Source organism: Macaca thibetana, chromosome 6 (genome assembly GCF_024542745.1).
Source record: "Macaca thibetana thibetana isolate TM-01 chromosome 6, ASM2454274v1, whole genome shotgun sequence".
NCBI classification, from domain to species: Eukaryota; Metazoa; Chordata; class Mammalia; order Primates; family Cercopithecidae; genus Macaca; species Macaca thibetana.
In genome coordinates, this window is record NC_065583.1 from 153233977 (window position 1) to 153253446 (window position 19470).

The 19470-nt window shown below is 36.8% G+C and overlaps 1 pseudogene; it reads left to right on the forward strand.

Moving 5' to 3' along the window:
* Positions 1-3963: 3963 nt before the first annotated feature.
* LOC126956195 (tyrosine-protein phosphatase non-receptor type 11-like) lies at positions 3964-5575 on the forward strand (annotated as a pseudogene).
* Positions 5576-19470: the final 13895 nt, after the last annotated feature.

A 19470-nucleotide genomic window follows, 5' to 3' on the forward strand; every position in this document is an offset into this window, starting at 1 on the left:
TTTAAAGCCATTATTGATATAGGTGATTTACTGTCTACCATGTGTGTAACTGTTTTCTACTCGTTGTGTTTGTTGTTAATATATTATTCATAGTAATTTTTGAAAATTTTAAGTGGCTTCCCTTAAGGTTCTAATACATTCACTTAACTAATCAAAGCTTACCTTCAAACTACAGTGTATCTATTCATGTTTACTGTAAGTTTCTTAGAATAGTCCTGTTCCATCACTTTTGTCATTGCTGTTTTTCACTTATCCATATATTATATAAACATATGTAGCAACAAATTGTTATAATTATTTAATTAAACACAAATTTTATATTTTATTCATAAAATAAGAAAAAATATTGTTTATCGTAATCTATTTCTTTTCTCTTGCTCTTTATTTCTAAGTTTCGGGCCTGCTTTATTTTTATTCCTCTTGAAGGACTTTTATCATTTATTATAAGGCAGATTTAATGATTATTAATTTCCTCAGTGTTTAATTTTCAGAGGATATCTTATTTTTCCTTCATTTTGAAAGATAATTTTTCCTGATATCTAATTCTAAGCAGTTTTTTTAATACGTTAAATATTTAAGCCTAATCTTTTCTTGCTTATGGACTTATGATAAGAAGTTTGCTGTAATTCCTAATCTTATTCTTCTCTAGGTATTTTTCCTCTTTCATTTCCTTAAGAGATTTTTTTGACCTTTGACTTTCTGCAATTTGAAAATAATATGTGTCATTTTGTGAGTGAGTGTGTGTGTGTGTGTGTATATTTATCATGCCTGTTGTCTCTGAGCTTCCTGAGTCTTTGTTTTGGTGTCTATTCTTAATTTTGTAAAGTTCTTAGCCATTGTTCCTTGAAGTATTACTTCTGCTACACTATCTCTTTATTCCTCTTTTAGTATTACTATTATGTATTTGTTGAAGATTTTCAAATTGATCCTGGCTTTGGGACATTCAGTTCTATTTTTTGTTGTTGTCGTTATTAGTTTTATCCTTTGCATTAAGTTTAAGATGATTCAACTGGTCTAATTTTAAGCTCACTAATTTCTTTCCTAGGCCATGTTCAGTCTACTGATTATCTATCAAACAACATTCTTCATTTCTGTTAGTGGTTTTCATTTCTAGCATTACCTTTTGATTTTTTTCTTATAATTTCCTTTACTTAAATTGTCCGTCTTTTAAGTTGTCTACTTTTTCTATTGCAGATAACTAACTTCTTATCTGTATCATATCTGAGTCTAGTTTGTTTGCTTTCTTTATTGCTTCTTTTCTTCATGGGCATGACTTATAATAATTTTATTGAAAGGCAGATATTTTGTAATGGATAATACAATATGTATATTTAATATCATGTCTTAAATATATCTAAGGCATTCCAGGTTTATGTGCTACCAACAAAATACAGTTCCCCCAAACATGTGCCTCTTCTAATGTTCCCTATGTAGGTGAATGACATTATCATCTATAGAATTACATACATTCTTATTTATTTTACCTAGTAAAAAATATGGTATTTTTTAACCTTCCCTCCATCTACACCACAATACCTGCTCATGCAATTATATCACTTACCTGGAAATCAGCAGTTAACTTTTTGTTTTTCCCACACTAGCCATAGATTATCTCTGCTCCATTTTCCCCATAGCAGTCAGAATAATATTTTAAAAATCTGAAAATGCCAACAAACACATAAAATATTTTAATTGTTTTCACTCTTTTTTAGACAAAGACAACTGTTAGGCTGGGCACGATGGCTCACGCCTATAATCCCAGAGCTTTGGGAGGCCAAGGCAGGCGGATCACGAGGTCAAGAGATCGAGACCATCCTGGCCAACACAGTGAAACCCCATCTCTACTAAAAATACAAAAATTAGCCCGGCGCTAATGTGGTGGTGCGTGCCTGTAGTCCCAGCTACTCGGGAGGGTGAGGCAGGAGAATCACTTTAATCTGAGAGATGGAGGCTGCAGTGAGCTGAGGTCGCACCACTGCACTACAACCTGGCAACAGACTGAGACTCTGTCTCAAAAAAAAAAAAAAAAAAAAAAAAGACAACTGTTATCCTGATCAATAGAAACCTAACACCCTCTCCCTAAGTGTCTCTTCAGCTTTTTTTTCATATCATGCATCCTCATTGTATTCTTTGCTCTGTCATCTCTGACCTTGTACTTTTTGGGGTCTCTGTACTCATTAGGAGTGCCCCTACATATCGCATTACACTTTATGTGCTATTTCCTGTGTCTTGGCTTCTCTATGCTGCCCCACTTTTTATCTGGTTTTTTGATTATTCAACCATTAATGCATTATATTCCATTTTTTGATTTCCACTTTCACTAATCATGATTATGTCAAATCTTACTTCCATAAGCCCTCAAAGAGTTAGTTCCTTTATAGCAGTAATGATGGACACACATTTATCGCGTCTGTTGCGTTTGATTAATGTGCTTCTCTATCTCTGGATTGTAAGTACAAAGCAGGCCAAAATAACATCTGTTTTTGTTATCAACACATAAAAAATCATAACAACTTTAAGGGCTCAATAGTGTTTTGATAAATATTTATACATTAATTTCCTGCTGAAATTAGTCCCCAGACTTAAACATTTGAAAACTATTTATTGAGCCCCTCCCATACTGTTGTCTCAATACTAGGCATTAAAAATACGGTGATGCCTAAAATATACTTATGCATCCTCATGAAACTAGGAGGATCCTCATGAAGCAATGAGTCTAATAGATAGCATAAGTGTTAGGTATTACTTTTTAGTCTCAGAAGCATATATTAAAAGGTCTGTAAAACAATAGACTATTTAAAATCTATCTTGTCTGTATTCACCATGTAACCTTTACATTTAAGTGTTATTCAAATATAAAGAAACAAATTATGAAAAAGTAAGACAATTTCCACTTTTGGGGACATATAAATCTTTATAGGAATGATCAATTGTATCTATTTTATCAGGTACCCCTGAGTCAACACATAAGTATGAGAAGAAGAAAAAATGCTAGAAAATAAATGCAAAATATTTTAAATAAAAGAAGTTTAATGTGCAAAACTAAAATACAGTGGAAAACAAAGTTTCATTTCCTAAAAATTCTGTTTCTTCTCATAACCAGTTCAGAAAACAAAACAAAACTCTGAATGTATAGATGTACAAAAGCAATTCTATCAAATGGCAAGAATATCATTTTGAAGTTTGCATCTTTCTAATAGTGAATATCTCAGTTTTACTACTTTGCATTGTTGGTCTGCTTATGAGAGCCTCTAGAATTTTATTGGAAATTCAGGAAAATCATGTCTATCCTATAAGCTAAGAAAAATATAGTGAGATAGTCCAATAACAGAAAACCCATATCTTTCTGATTTTGGATACTACAATTACTATTTTGTATGATTGAATCCCATGCTCAGACCTTCAGCGTTTTATTTGAAATTCATGAAATTATATATAGCTTGCAATATAGGTATTTCTATAATAAGTTATGGAAAGCAAAGTGATATAATATAGCATAGGCTTCTCCAGATGTCCATCCAAATAAAAATCATATTGAAATAGAGGCCCAACCAGGCATGGTGGCTCAAGCCTATAATCCCAGCACTTTGGAAGGCCAAGGAGGGTGGATCACTTTAGGTCAGGAGTTCAAGACCAGCCTGACCAAAAGTGTGAAACCCCGTCTCCACTAAAAGTACAAAAATTCGCCAGAGGAGGAGCAAGCTGGAACGGGAGGCGGCTGCATAGTCTCCGGGATCCCAAGGCCTGGAGGAGGGGTCTGTGAATGGCCAGCTGGCTTTGCCCTGAGTCCGGTCCCAAGCCGGCCTCCCTTGGGCCAGCCCGATGTGACAGAGCCCAGAGGAACCTGAGCAAGGAGCGGGTCCCTCGTGGAGCCGGAGGGCGGGAGGAACGTGACATTGCGGAGATGGTTTCACCCAAGTATCACTGGTGTGGAGGCAGAAAACCTGATGACAAGAGGAGTTGATGGCAGCTTTTTGGCAAGGCCTAGTAAAAGTAACCCTGGAGACTTCACACTTTCCATTGGAAGAAATGGAGCTGTCACCCACATCAAGATTCAGAACACTGGTGATTACTATGACCTGAATGGAGGGGAGAAATTTGCCACTTTGGCTGAGTTGGTCCAGTATTACATGGAACATCATGGACAATTAAAAGGGAAGAATGGAGATGTTGTTGAGCTTAAATATCCTCTGAACTGTGCAGATCCTACCTCCTACCTCTGAAAGGAACTGAAATACGACCTTGGTGGAGAACAGTTTGATTCTTTGACAGATCTTGAGGAACATTACAAGAAGAATCCTATGATGGAAACATTGGGTACAGTGCTACAACTCAAGCAGCCCCTTAACACGACTTGTATAAATGCTTGTATAAATGTTGCAGAGTTTGAGAACTAAGCAAATTAGCTGAGACCACAGACAAAGTCAAACAAGGCGTTTGGGAAGAATTTGAGACACTACAACAACAAGAAGGCAAACCTCTCTACAGCCGAAAAGAGGGTCAAAGACAAGAAAACAAAAACAAAAAAAGATATAAAAACATCCTGCCCTTTGATCATACCAGGGTTGTCTTACAAGACAGTGATCCCAATGAGTCTGTTTCAGATTACATCAATGCAAATATCATCATGTCTGAATTTGAAACCAAGTGCAACAATTCAAAGTCCAGAAAGCGTTACATTGCCACACAAGGCTGCCTGCAAAACGTGGTGAGTAACTTTTGCAGATGGTGTTCCAGGAAAACTCCCAAGTGATTGTCATGACAACAAAAGAAGTGGAGAGAGGAAAGAGTAAATGTGTCAAATACTGGCCTGATGAGTATGCTCTGAAAGATTATGGTGTCATGAATGTTAGGAAGGTCAAAGAAAGCACCCTCCATGACTATACGCTAAAAGAACTTAAACTTTCAAAGATTGGACAAGGGAACATGGAGAGAATGGTCTGGCAATACCACTTTCAGACGTGGCTGGACCATGGAGTGCCCAGTGACCCTGGGGGTATGCTGGACTTCCTGGAGGAGGTGCACCATAAACAGGAGAGCATCACAGATGCAGGGCCATTTGTGGTGCACTGCAGTGCTGGAATTGGCCGGACAGGGACGTTGATTGTGATTGATATTCTTATTGACATAATCAGAGAGAAAGGTGTTGACTGTGACATTGACGTTCCCAAAACCATCCAGATGGTGTGGTCTCAGAGGTCAGGGATGGTTCAGACAGAAGCACAGTACCAATTTATCTATATGGCAGTCCAGCATTATATTGAAACACTACAGCGCAGGATTGAAGAGCAGAAAATCAAGAGTAAAGGGCACAAATATACAAATATTAAGTGTTCTCTAGCAGACCAGACAAGTGGAGATCAGAGCCCCATCCCGCCGTGTACTCCAACACCACCCTGTGCAGAAATGAGAGAAGACAGTGCTAGAGTCTGAAAACGTGATGCAACAGCAGAAAAGTTTCAGATGAGAAAACCTGCCAGAACTTCAGCACAGAAATAGATGTGGACTTTCACCCTCTCCCTAAAAAGATCAAGAACAGATGCGAGAAAGTTTATGTGAAGACAGAATTTGAATTTGGAAGGCTTGCATTGTGGTTGACTACCTCTGATATGGAAAATTTGAAACCATTTAAAGACCACTGTATTTTAACTCAACAATACCTGCTTCCCAATTACTCATTTCCCCAGATAAGAAGAATCATCTCTACAATGTAGACAACATTATATTTTATAGAATTTGTTTTATCTTGAGGAAGCAGTTAAATTGTGCACTGTATTTTGCAGATGGTGGAGATTCAAATTCTAGTAATAGGCTTTTTTTTTTCTTCTTTTTACAACCTTAACCAGTTTATTTTTTTATTTCCTCATTATGGGGGATGATAAGAAGAAATGATTTGGGAAAATTAAGTAACAACATCCTAGAAAAGTGAGAACAATCTCATTTACCATCGTGTATCCAGTAGTGGATAATTCATTTTGATGGCTTCTATTTTTGGCCAAATGAGAATTAAGCCAGTCCCTGAGACTGTCAGAAGCTGATTGGTCTACCTTTGTGTTGGCATTAAAGAGTCCTAGAAAAAGAATCATGGATATTTATGAATTAAGATAAGAGGTGTGGCTTTTTTTTTTTTCCAGCTGATGACCAATTATAGTTCAGTTGTTGACTGAGACGGTTGTGGTGGGAAAATGTTTGCCACATTTTCTTTGCATTTGAGTAATTGTTTTGTACTTAGAAAAAAGGCATCTATGAATGACCAGTGTTTTTGGTTGTCAAATGTTGCTGACAAACTTACCCCAAAACTTTAATTGCTTAAAGAAACCCCACCCCCAACTGTTCTTCAGTCTGAGCTGGGCTCAGCTGGACTGTTCTTCTGCCAGCCTGCAGATGGTCACTCATGTGGTCAGCAGGTCAGCAGAGAGACTGGGATGGCTGGGCTTCTCTCTCTGCCTGCAGTCCTGAGTTTCTCCTTCTCCATGTAGTCTCTTTCAGTGGCCTGGCTGGCAGGGTAGCTAGACCTGTCACATGCAGCTCAGAGCTCCCAAGAGCTCAAAAGCAGAAGTGGTCAGACTTTCTGAAGACTTAAATCCAGAATTGTCACTGTATCCCTTCTACTGCCCTCTATTGATGATGATGATGATGATGATGATTTTTTCTAATCAAAAGAGAGCTGGATTATGCCCTTTACTTACTAAACAAGTCACAAGCCCAGCCCAGATTCAAGAAAAGAGTGTGAAGTGCAGGTACAGTTAATTGGGGAGCCACTAGTCTAACAGATGGTCACAACCAATGCCATGGAAAACCAAGGATATTAGCAAAACTAGAAGTTGCTAGTGACCTTGGGAAGCCGAAGTTGCTTGCAGTAGCTGGGACAAGCTGAAAGTCAGACTGAGAAATAAAGAGAGGGCCTTCAAGAAGCTTCCTGGATGATTTCTGCCAACTTTGAGCCTATTTTTGGAACCAGCACTTAGGGAAACTGATCTTGTGAGGATGGATGTGTTTAGGGGCACAAGGCTTTTGAGAGCAGCACCACCCCACTGGGCCACCCCCAGACTGGTGAAATGTGACTCTTTCTTAATGCCACTGGTTTTCAGTCAGGCCACAGTGAGAAAGAACAGCCCTAACAGGCCTCCAGCCAGGTTGAACGAATTCATTTTTGTTTTAGCCAACTGGTGAGATTGGCTAATGTTCTACCCTAAGTGCCTTCGCCAAAGACATCCCTCTTTGTCTCATACATTTAATCATGATTCAGTGCAGATATTTCAATGAAAATATCGTTGGTTGACTTTTGTGACGGTAATAAAATGCTATGGCATCTTTGCCGTGAAGTTATGGTCTCTTTGGATTCTTCTGACTTTGGCTCCTGAAAGGAAGGCGTAGATTCAGCCCTGGGAGTAGTTCCTTTCTGAGGTTTCTCAGTCCCTTGAGACTCTCAGGTAGTTTGGCTGCCATTTTCACTGACAAAATGTATATCAGTCCCACCCCTACCCCCCAGTATTCATTGAACTTTGAGTTGCTTCAGAACACAGCTGTGGCCTGAGGTATTTCCCTATTAGGGAAATGTGACTGCTGTCTTCTAGTCAAATTTGTAAAGAAAAAGATTTCAGTTCAGTATTTGCAGCAAGAAGCTTGAATCCTGTTCTTTTTATTGCATTGCTACATTGACTTATTCTCCACTTTGCTTTGGTTTTGTCTTGACTTGACTTTGGGGGTAAAATCTTTCACCAGCACACAAGAGTTTGATTGTACAAATGTATCTCCTGCATTAACATCTCTGCCTGTTGCCTAAGATCAGTTGCTTTTATACTCAGAATGGAAATACCTGATCTTGGCTAGCTTTGTTTGTTATAAGATATTGATTTCACTTAGATTTCCCTCCACGAGGTCAACAAACTATCATGTTCTTATGTGAACTTAGGCCAAGGCCAGAGTTATCATAATCCCTAGGTTGCTAAGGCTTATTATGTGTTTGGTAAAAGGTGATTGCAGGTTCTCAGATGAGTTTACTTTATGTGGGATGGAATCAGGCAAAGAGGCTAGGATGATGGAGAAAGGTCGAGGTGCAGGTTTAAAAAAAAGTTGTGGAAATGAAAGTTCCAAAGAGGTGATTTCTAAGGAAGTCAGAGAACTCAGGGCCAGAGCAGTCAGTAATGGGTGAATTAGTTATTTGGAAAGTCAGTGTGACAGACACATGGATGCCATTCACTTCTAGGTTGCTGGTAGGTATTCAATATGCACAATATTCCATAGCTCACTGAGGATTTTAAAATTATAAGAATAGGATATTATATTTTGGGGTGAAAGAGTTATCTGGCACATAGTATTGGGGTTTTTTAAAAAAGTCAAATTTCACAGTCTTAGTAACTTTTTAAAAAGAAAAAAAACTAAAAGGCGCTTCATGTCTAGTGTGTGGCCCTTCTGAAACTTATGGTCATCTCTCTCACTGAAATCAAGGTCTTTTCAAATGTGGCTAAATGGGGTTGAGAAAACATGGGTAGGACTTTCTTAGTATGTGTGTGCATTATTTAAAAAGCCCAGTTGCTTAGGGTAAACGGCGAAGAAAATGGTCAAGATTGTTCTTAGAGGTTATTTTATTGGGGATTTTAAGAACTAATAACATCTTGAGTTATTTTTAATTGAGGGGGCTGTGGAAAGGCTGGCAATTGTGAAGTGTTTTGTTGTAGCCTAGTATCCATAAGAGAAACTTAGACTATAGACATAACTACAAAGCCAGTGCAGTTTTTGTTCTCTGTATGCTGTTGAGGGAATCAAGTTTTGCACATAGCAAGCACATGGCCTCCCTGATGTCAGGATGCCTTTGTTAGGATCTGTATTTGCCCTTAATTTTGTTGAAATCTTTTTTCCTTCTTCCTCTTGAAAAGTTCCAAAATATAGTTTATTGTATCTTTCTTCACTAAAAATGTGTTCCTTTTTCACTATGGGCAGTCCACACAAGGCAAAAACTATTGAACAGTTGGTTTTAGTGTGTCATATAACTTTGTTTTTTATCAAACTAATTTTGACAAGTTTTCATCCTAAGCCTCAAATCATGTAATTAATAATTTGCCTGTTTATTTGTGACCTAATTGTGATTCTTTTATTAATAAAAGCTGATGGGAAAAGGATTCCTGATTAAGCTGATGACTAGCTCCACAATTAATTTTCCTGCAGTATATGAAGTATTGTATCAGAGTATTAAAAGGTATGTAATATTTATTTATAAGTCTATCCTTTAAAAGGAATACATTTTAGGATGTTATCATGTTGATGTGAATCATGTAAATGTTGATAATATGCTGTTTATTACACATTTAGTGTTTCAAGAGAGTCACTTAATTGCCTTTTTGCCCACATATATTATGTAGTCTATTTGCAACTGTTCGTTTAAAAAAATGACATTAAAATAATAGTTTATGTAGAGAAACATTAGTGGATGTTAATTGTCTCCCCACCTGTATTTATGGGTGTTAGCACAACTGCTTTGCTAGTTGCAAAGCTGTATTATCAGAGTAAAAGTGTATTTGTAAACTGTATTGGAAATAAAAATTAAGAATAAAACCATTTTATTATATATTTAAAAAAATTAGCCAAGCATAGTGGTGGGTGCCTGTAATCCCAGCTACCTGGGAGGCTGAGGCAGGAGAATCACTTGAACCCAGGAGGCAGATGTTGCAATGAGCTAAGATCATGCCACTGTACTCCAGCCTGGGCGACAGAGTGAGACTCCATCTCAAAAATTTTATTTCTTTAGCAAGTATTTATTTTTTTATTTTTATTTTTTTAAGACGAGTCAAGTGCAATAGTGAGGAGGAAAAGAGTAGAACAGAAGTTCCATCTGTGACTGTGAACAATTAGTTGAGATAACACGTTGCCTCTGGACAAGCCTCTTCAAGTATTTAGTGAACACGTGTTATAACCATATTGAACTAATTTTAAAAATATATAATTTATATAAACATATGTCAATTGCACATACATATACATATACACAGAGCTTATTCTGAACAAATGTGTATGTATGGGCAAGAAACACAATAAAACTGCAAGGACGAAATGGTACACTGCTGGAATATATTACCGTATTGTGCCTACATTGTGGGCTTATGTACGTGATTTCTTATGGAATTTACAATTGAAAAAAAGTAAAGGTAAATTTGCCAAATGTAACACATAAAGTTATTGTTCCATCTCTTCACTCCCTTCTTGTAATAAAATGATATACCAACATTTGCCATGTGACTGCAGTGCCTCCAGGAGCGAACACAGATCATCCAGCATATCACATTGACGAAGGCTGCACCAAATGACTCTTGTGGCCAATAATAGGATATGAGGAGATACCATGAGTTTCTGCTTAAAATGTGCTTGTGTAGTTTGTAGTTTAGCTTAGCTTTTACATTTCTTCTACCCTCTACCTTGAAAAGAGCATAACCAAGGCTAGTACTAATTCCAGAATGAGGAACTCATGGGGAATATCTAAGCCCATGTTTCTGTAAGTTAAAAAAAAAAAAAAAATCTTTGTGTAAGCCATTGAGATTTTGAGTTTGTTATGAAGAATTTATTGCAGAATTCTAATAAAAACATCAATGGTAGTATCAATATCAGATAATTCTGGAATGAGAAAATTCTGAAATAAGCAATGTGGGAGAAAAATTAAACATTGTGAAGGGTAGAGAATGAAAAATAAATCCAGACAATAACATCTCCAGGTCAAACTCGAGATGTAATAAAAATAATTGCTATTTTTTTAAAGCAAATCACATACCAGCATAGGTTAAAGTTTCTCTATATGTTGGTAAGCGAGTTCTCTTTTCATAAACATTTTCATTGTGCTTATTTTTTTCATACTACTATACCTATCTTATATTTACTACACGGAGTTTTGATAGTAATATGCAGTATACATATATTTAAAACCAGTGTGACAAACTTTTAAAAAGTGTGTTGTTTAATTCATTTATAATTACCCTAATCACTGACATGTGTGTTTAAGTAGACTCTTTTATATTTTATAATTTTTTCACTGTTTCGTCAATTTTGGGGATGTACTATATGTTTTTTAATCAACTTCCATTTTCCTTTTTGAAAAATTGCTAGTTATTATTTTAGTTTTAGTTGATAACTCATCTAAAATGTATAAGATACACTTAGCTGATTAATGGTAAAATAAAATACAGGACTAATATAGGACACAGAGTGTGTGTCCTAGAATATTTCAGGCAATATAGGGGTCTTAGAATTCTTAGAACACCTGTCTCTAGTTATTTCCCCATGCCTTTAGTTTCATTGTAGATATGTGCTTTAATTAGTGTGCATGCATATATATAATATGTACTTAATTGTGCATAAGTATTATATATAAAGTTCTACAACACATAATTTTTCCTTAGTCAATTTCATTTAATCCACCTTCAGATTTGCCTGTCACATTCTTCCTTCTGCTTTCTTTATCCCTATGGTTCTACCTGTGAGTGTTTTCCAATGCCAAAAAATTCTTCCTGTAGCATTTTCTTTAATCAGGGACTTGCACAGCTGATTTCTTCCAGTTTTTGTTTTTTAACAATTAACAATTATCTTCATTTATGAATGACGTTTTCACAAGGTATTGAATTCTAGGGTTGTAGGGTGGCACTTCAATGATTTCAGTCCATTGTCTGCTGGCTTCTATTGTTTCTTTGGGGAAGTTTTTTGAAGGCAACATGCTTTTTTCTGGCTTCTCTAATTTTATTTTCTTGCTGCCTTTATAATTCTCCTCTTTGTCTTTGTTTTTGGCAGTTTTACTGCAATATTTCTGTTTCTGTTTTTTTTCTTTGTTTCTTTGGTTTACTTTCAGAGTGTGTGTGTGTGTGTGTGTGTGTGTGTGTTATTGTTGTTGTTGCTGTTATTGTGTTGCTGCATGCCTGATTATTTTTGCATGAGACCAAGAAATTATGTATAAAACAGTGCAAGATAACTTAAAACTCAAATTCCTTTTTCATCCAAAAATGTTTGCTTCAAGAATCAATTAAACAGTGTGCAGGTAACCTTAATACAAATGGACATTGACTTGCTTTGGAGCTGGCTTCAGTTACTGTGATTGCTGGCGTATTTTCTCTTCACCTAACCTAAGGCATATCCTCTCAGGGTCCCAACTGCAATTTTGGCAGGGGTGGAATCCAGGATCCTTCTCCCAGGTTAGCCTCAAATTCCAATTGATGTTCTCTCATCAACTCTGTGCAATTGTCCAAAACTCTGGTAAGTTTCTCAGCCTCTCAACCACAGATGACTGTTCAGCTTCTCAGATCCCCACCCTCCTCAGAGCAAATTCTTGGTGAAAAAGTGGTTCCAAATGTCTGCCTCACATCTCTAGGCTTCTCTGCTGTCCAGGAGAGTGAATTTGTAAGGCTTCCATGCTGTAGAAGCACTCTGATAACTACAACATAAGGAGCATCTCAAATTGGATACTGAAGATTAAGATGGTGGATAGAGGATGGGGCTAAAGTCTGCACCTCCCACTTAGTCAGACAGAGCAGCATGTGAAGACTCGCATTGTAATCTTTTGCTCCAAGAACTACCACAGGAACATACTTGGAAAGGTGGAGGGAATCCACAGACCCTTTGAAGGAACCGGGTCACCCATGCAAGCTACCTGAGATGCCAAAAAACTGAGAGTCTGCTTGCTTTCTCAATGGCAAGGCTTGTGTTCTGAGGCAAATTCTCAGTCCTAGTCAGCAGCTGCCTGGAAATAGACTCGGTGCTGTTAGGGGACCACAGTGGGAGTGAAATTGACCTTTAGGACTGCCGGCTGCAGAGTAGCAGAGTGAAACCAATGACTCCTGGCTTTTCCCCCACCTCCCTAGTGACCTGTATAAATCAGCAGAGGCAGCCATAATCCCCCTGGGAATATAACTCCATTGAACTGGTAACCATACCCCATCTCCCACAATAGCCACAGCAAGCCCTGCCCAAGGAGAGGCTGAGCTCAGATATGCCTATCCCTGCTCCAGCCTGGTGGGTCTTTCTCTACCTGCCCTGGTAGCCAAAGACAAAAGTCATAATCTCTTGAGAGCCCTATAGCCCTGATCACCATCTGTTATTCCCGAATACTTAATTCGGAGTCCCCAGGGCAAGTTTGCATCCTCCCCATAGGATCATAGCTTATGTACTCTTGAAAGTGCCACCTTCTGACTTGAGGCCAAGTAACACAAAGCCAGCACACTAAACAAAAACACAACAAAGGACCATCATAGAGTCCACTTCACTCCCCTGCTACCTCCACCGAAGCACGTGTTGGTATTCACGGCTGCAAGACCTGAAGACGGATAACATCACAAGACTCTTTGCAGACACTCCCCACTACCAGCCCGGAGCCCAGTAGCTCCCCTGAGTGGCTAGACCCGGAAGAGCAAAAACAATCACTACCCAGTTCAGCTCTCAGGAAGCCCCATTTCTATGGGAACAGGGAGAACACCACTTCAAGGGAGCACCCTGTGGGACAAAAGAATCTGAATGGCAGCCCTTGAATCCCAGATCTTCCGTCTGACATATTCTGCCCAAATGAGAAGGAACTAGAAAAACAATTCTGGTAATATGACAAAACAAGGTTCTTTAACACCCCCAGCTCACCAGCAATGTATCCAAACCAAGAAAATAATCTCTGAATTGCCAGAAAAAGAATTCGGAAAGTCAGTTATTAAGCTAGTCAAGGAGACACCAGAGAAAGGGGAAGCCCAACTTAAAGAAATCAAAAACATGATACAGGATATGAAAGGAAAAATTTTCAATGAAATAAATAAAAAACAATCACAACTTCTAGGATTCAAGGACACACTTAGAGAAATGCAAAACACACTGGAAAGTCTTGGCAATAGAATCAAAAAAGCAGAAGAAAGAACTTCAGCGCTCACAAACAAGGCTTTTGAATTAACTTAATCCATCAAAGACAAAGAAAAAATAATTTTTAAAAATAAAAGACGTCTCCAAGAAGTTTGGGACTATGTTAATGTCCAAAGCAAGAATAATTGGTGTTCCTGAGGAAGAATAGAAATCTAAAAGTTTGGAAAACATATTTGAGGGAATAATCAAGAAAAACTCCCCCTACTTTGCTAACGATCTAGACATCCAAATACGAAAAACTCAGAGAACACTTGGAAAATTCATAGCAAAAAGATTATCACTTAGGCATGTACTCCTCAGGTTATCTAAAGTCGAGACAAAGGAAAGGCTCTTAAGAGCTGTGAGATGAAAGCATTCGGTAACCTATAAAGGATAACCTGTCAAATTAACAGCAGATTTCTCAGCAGAAACCCTACAAAGTAGAAAGGGTTGGGCTCCTATTTTTAACCTCCTCAACAAAACAATTATCAGCCAAGAATTTTGTATTCAGTGAAACTAAGGCTCATAAATAAAGGAAAGATAGAGTCTTTTCCAGAAAACCAATGCTGAGAGTATTCAAGCAACGAAGAGCAAGATGAATAGGATGACACCTCACATCTCAATACTAACATTGAATGTAAATAGGCTAAATGCTCAACTTAAAAGATACAGAATTTCAGGATGGATAAGAATTCATCAATCAAGTATCTGCTATTTTCAGGAGACTCACCTAACACATAAGGACTTATCTAAACTTAAGGTAAAGAAGTGGAAAAAGATATTCCATTCAAATGCATCGCAAAACCAAGCAGACGTAACTATTCTTATATCAGGCAAAACAAACTTTAAAGCAACAGTAATTGCAAAAGACAAATAGAGACATTATATAATGATAAAAGGACTAGGACTTGTCCAACAGGAAAATATTAGAATTCTAAATATATATGCACCTAACACAAGAGCTCAAAAATTTATAAAATAATTAGTATTGGACCTAAGAAATGAAATAGATGGGGGACTTTAATCCTCCACTGACAGCACTAGACAGGTCATCAAGATAGAAAGTTAACAAAGAAACCATGGACTGAAACTAAACCTTAAAACAAATTGACTTAACAGATACTCACAAAACATTCTGCACAACTGCAGAATATACTCTTTATTCATCAGTACATGGAATATTCTCCAAGGTAGATCATATGATTGGCCACAAAACAAGTCTCAGTAAATTTAAGAAATTGAAACTGTATCAAGTACTCTCTCACAGTGGAATAAAACTGGAAATCAAATCTAAAAAGAACCCTCAAAACCATGCAAATACGTGAAATAAAATACCCTGGTCCTGAAGGATTGTTGGGTCAACAATGAAATCAAGATGGAAATTTAAAAATTCTTTGAACTGAATGATAATAGTGACACAACCTATCAAAACCTCTGTGATACAGGAAAAGTGGTGCAAGAGGAAAGTTCATTGCATCAAATGCCCCATCAAAAAGGCTGAAAGAGCACAAATAGATAATCTAAGGTTACATTTCACGGAACTGGAGTAAAATAGAACAATCCAAACCCAAACCCAGTAGAAGAAAAGAAATAACAAAGATCAGAGCAGACTAAACAAAATTGAAACAAATAGGCCAAAAATTCAAAAGATAAATGAAACAAGCAGCTGATTTTTTGAAAAGATATATAAAATTGATAGACCATTAGTGAGATTAACCAAGAAAAGTAGAGAGATAATTCATCTAAGATCAATTAAAAATAAAAAGGGATATTACAACCAATACCACAGAAATATAAAAGATTGTTCAAGGCTACTATGAACATCTTTACACACATAAACTAGAAAACCTGGAGGAGTTGGATAAATTCCTGGAAATATACAACCCTCTTAGATTAAACCAGGAAGATACAGAATCTCTGAACAGAACAAAAACAAGCAGTGAGATTGAAATAGTAATTTTTTAAAATGCCAAAGAAAAGAGTCCAGGACAGGATGGATTTACACCAAAATTTTATTGGACATTCAAAGAAGAATTGGTACACTCCTATTGACACTATTCCAAAAGATAGACAGAAAGGTAATCCTTCCTAAATCATCCTGTGAAGCCAGTACAGCCCTCATATCAAAATCAGGAAAGGACATAGCAAAAAAAGGAAACTACAGACCAATATTCCTAATGAACATAGATGCAAAAATCCTCAACAAAATACTAGTGAACTGAATCCAACAGCACATCAAAAAGATAATCCACCATGATCAAGTGGGTTTCATACCAAAGATGCGGTTTTACCTATGTAAGTCAATAAATGTGATACATCTCATAAACAGAATTAAGAACAAAAATCACATGATCATCTCAATTGACACAGAAAAAGCGATTGACAAAGTACAGCAACCCTTTATGATTAAAACTCTCAGCAAAACAGGCATACGAGCAATGTATCTCAATGTAATGAAAGCCATCTATGACAAACTCACAGTCAACATAATACTGAATGGGGAAAAGTTGAAAGCATTCCCTCTCAGAACTGGAACAAGACAGGGATGCCTATGTTTACCACTTCTATTCAACATAGCACTGGACAATCAAACAAGAGAAAGAAATAAACGGCATCCAAATTAGTAACAAGGAAATCAAACTGATCAAATTGTTGCTGTTTGCTGATGATGTTTGCATACATAGAAACTCATTCAAAAAGTTCATTCAAAAAGACTCATTCAGAAAGTTCCTAGAACTGGCAAATGAATTCAGCAAAGTTTCAGGATACAAAATTAATGTACACAAATCTGTAACTCTGCTATATACCAACAGTGACCTAGCTGAGAAAGAAATGAAGAACTCAACCCCTTTCACAATAGCTGCAAAAAAAAAAAAAAGAAAAAAACTTAGAAATATACCTAACCAGGCCGGGTGCAGTGGCTCACGCCTGTAATCCCAGCACTTTGGAAGGCCAAGTTGGGCAGATCACTTAAGGTTCGAGATCCGACTGACCAACATGGAGAAACCTCGTCTCTACTAAAAATACAAAATTAGCTGGGCGTGGTGGTGCATGCCCGTAATCCCACCTATTCATGAGGCTGAGCCAGGAGAATCACTTGAACCCGGGAGATGGAGGTTGCAGTGGGCCGAAATCTCACCATTGATTCCAGCCTGGGCAACAAGAGTAAAACTTCATCACAAAAATAAAAGAGAAATATACCTAACCAAGAAGGTGAAAGACCTCTACAAGCTAAACTATAAAACCTCCTCAAAGAAATCATAGATGACACAAACGTATGGAAACACTTATCAGGTTCATGAATGAGTCAAATCAATATCGTAAAAATGACCATACTGCCAAAAGCTATCTACAAATTCAATTCAATTCCCATCAAAATACCACCATCATTCTTCATAAAACTAGAAAAAAAAATCTTAAAATTTATAAGGAACCAAAAAAGGGCCCACACAGCCAAAACAAGACTAAGAAAAAGAGCAAATCTGGTGACATCACATTACCTGATTTCAAACTATATTATAAGGTCATAGTCACCAAAACAGCATGGTATAAAAATAGGCACATAGACCAATGGAATGGAATAGAGAACGCAAAAACAAAGCCAAATACTTAAAACCAACTGATCTTCAACAAAGCAAACAAAAACATTAAGATCTGAAACCGTAAAGATTCTAGAAGATAACATTGGGGGGGGGGCGGAAACCTTCTAGAAATCGGCGTAGGTAAAGACTTCATGACCAAGAACCCAAAAGCAAATGCAACAAAAGCAAAGATAAATAGATGAGACTTAATTAAACTAAAAAACTTCTGCACAGCAAATAAAAATAAGCAGCAGAATTAACAGACAACCCATAGAGTGGGAGAAAAATATTTATAACCTATACATCCAACAAAGGACTAATATCTAGAATCTACAAAGAAGTCAAATAAATCAGCAAGAAAAAAATAAAAAATCCCATCAAAAAGTAGGCTAAGGACATGAATAGACAGTTCTCAAAAGAAGATACATAAATTGCCAATAAACACATGGAAAAATGCTCAACGTCAGTAGTTATCAGGGATATGCAAATCAAAACCACAATGCTTTATTACCCCACTCCTGCAAGAATGGCCATAATAAAAAAATCGAGAAAATAATAGATGTTGGTGTGGATGCAGTGAAATGGGAACACTTTTAAACTGTTGGTGGAAATGTAAACTAGTACAACCACTATGGAAAACAGTGTGGAGGTGCCTTAAAGTACTAAAAACAGATCTACCATTTGATCCAGCAATCTCACTACCAGGTATCTACCCAGAGGTAAAGAAGCTATTATACAAAGAAGATACTTGCATATGCATGTTTATAGCAGCACAATTTGCAATTGCAAAAATATGGAACCGGCCCAAATTCCCATCAATCAATGGGTGAATAAAGAAAATGTGGTATATATATACCATGGAATATTACTCATCCATAAAAAAATGGACCAAATAATGGCATTCCCAGACATCTGGATGGAATTGGAGACTATTATTCTAAGTGAGGTAATGCAGAAATGGGAAATCAAACTTCTTATGTTCTCACTCACATGTGGGGGCTAAGCTATGAAGACGCAAAGGCATAAGAATAATAGATTAGACATGGGGGATTTGGAGGAAAGGGTGGTGGGTGGCGAGGAATAAAAGACTACACATTGGGTACAGAGTGATGGGTGCACCAAAACCTCAGAAATCACCACTAAAGAATTTATTCATGTAACCAAACACCACCTGTTCTGCCAAAATCAATTGAAATATAAATACATAAATACATAAAATAAAACAAAACTAGAAAATTGGATCCTATTTTTAGTTTTTACCAGTCAAGTTCTGTCCCATTGCTACAAGTTGAACTCTCTTCCCTTTAGCTTTACTATGTTACATAACAAATTTAAACTCTATAAAATTATAGCGTAAAGATATTAACAGACAAGTGATTTCTACATTTTGGTGAGGTGTGCATTGTATAGTACTATAGAAGAGATATGTTTTTTCCAATGTGAATTAAGCTCATAATACACTGCAGGGACTTGTGTGGTTTTAATCTAAACTACATTTAAAATTATGGAATATGCAATAGATATACAAGGAATACCTACTGAAATAACGTAACTTTGAACTGAAAGCATGTTAGATCCATATTTGAACAAATTAAATTTACAGTCACTTATTTCCACATTATCCCTTAACACAAAACATCTGTTCTAGAAATAAATTGCTTCATCACAAAAGTATATGCTAATATGGAACTGGCACAAAATAAGGGCTTAGTAACTGTTTGACATAATTAATTTGTGGTTGTTAGCTAAACGCAGGCTCTTCCATTAGAAACTACTCTTGTGTTAATCTCATGTCTTACTCTCAATTTGTTAATTCTAATTTAGTTCCTATTTCATAGCTTTGCTTGTAATAAGTACTTGATAAGTACCAATTAAAGAAGTTTGAGGAAAATTTAAGTGAAAATAATAAGATTGTGCCTATAGTATGCCGTATCAGTTGGAATGATTTGAATTCAAGTAACAGAAAATGCATTTTCCTGAGAAGAAAATAAAATATTGGAATGTCATAGAGTAGAAACTTTTCACAAAATAAAGATGA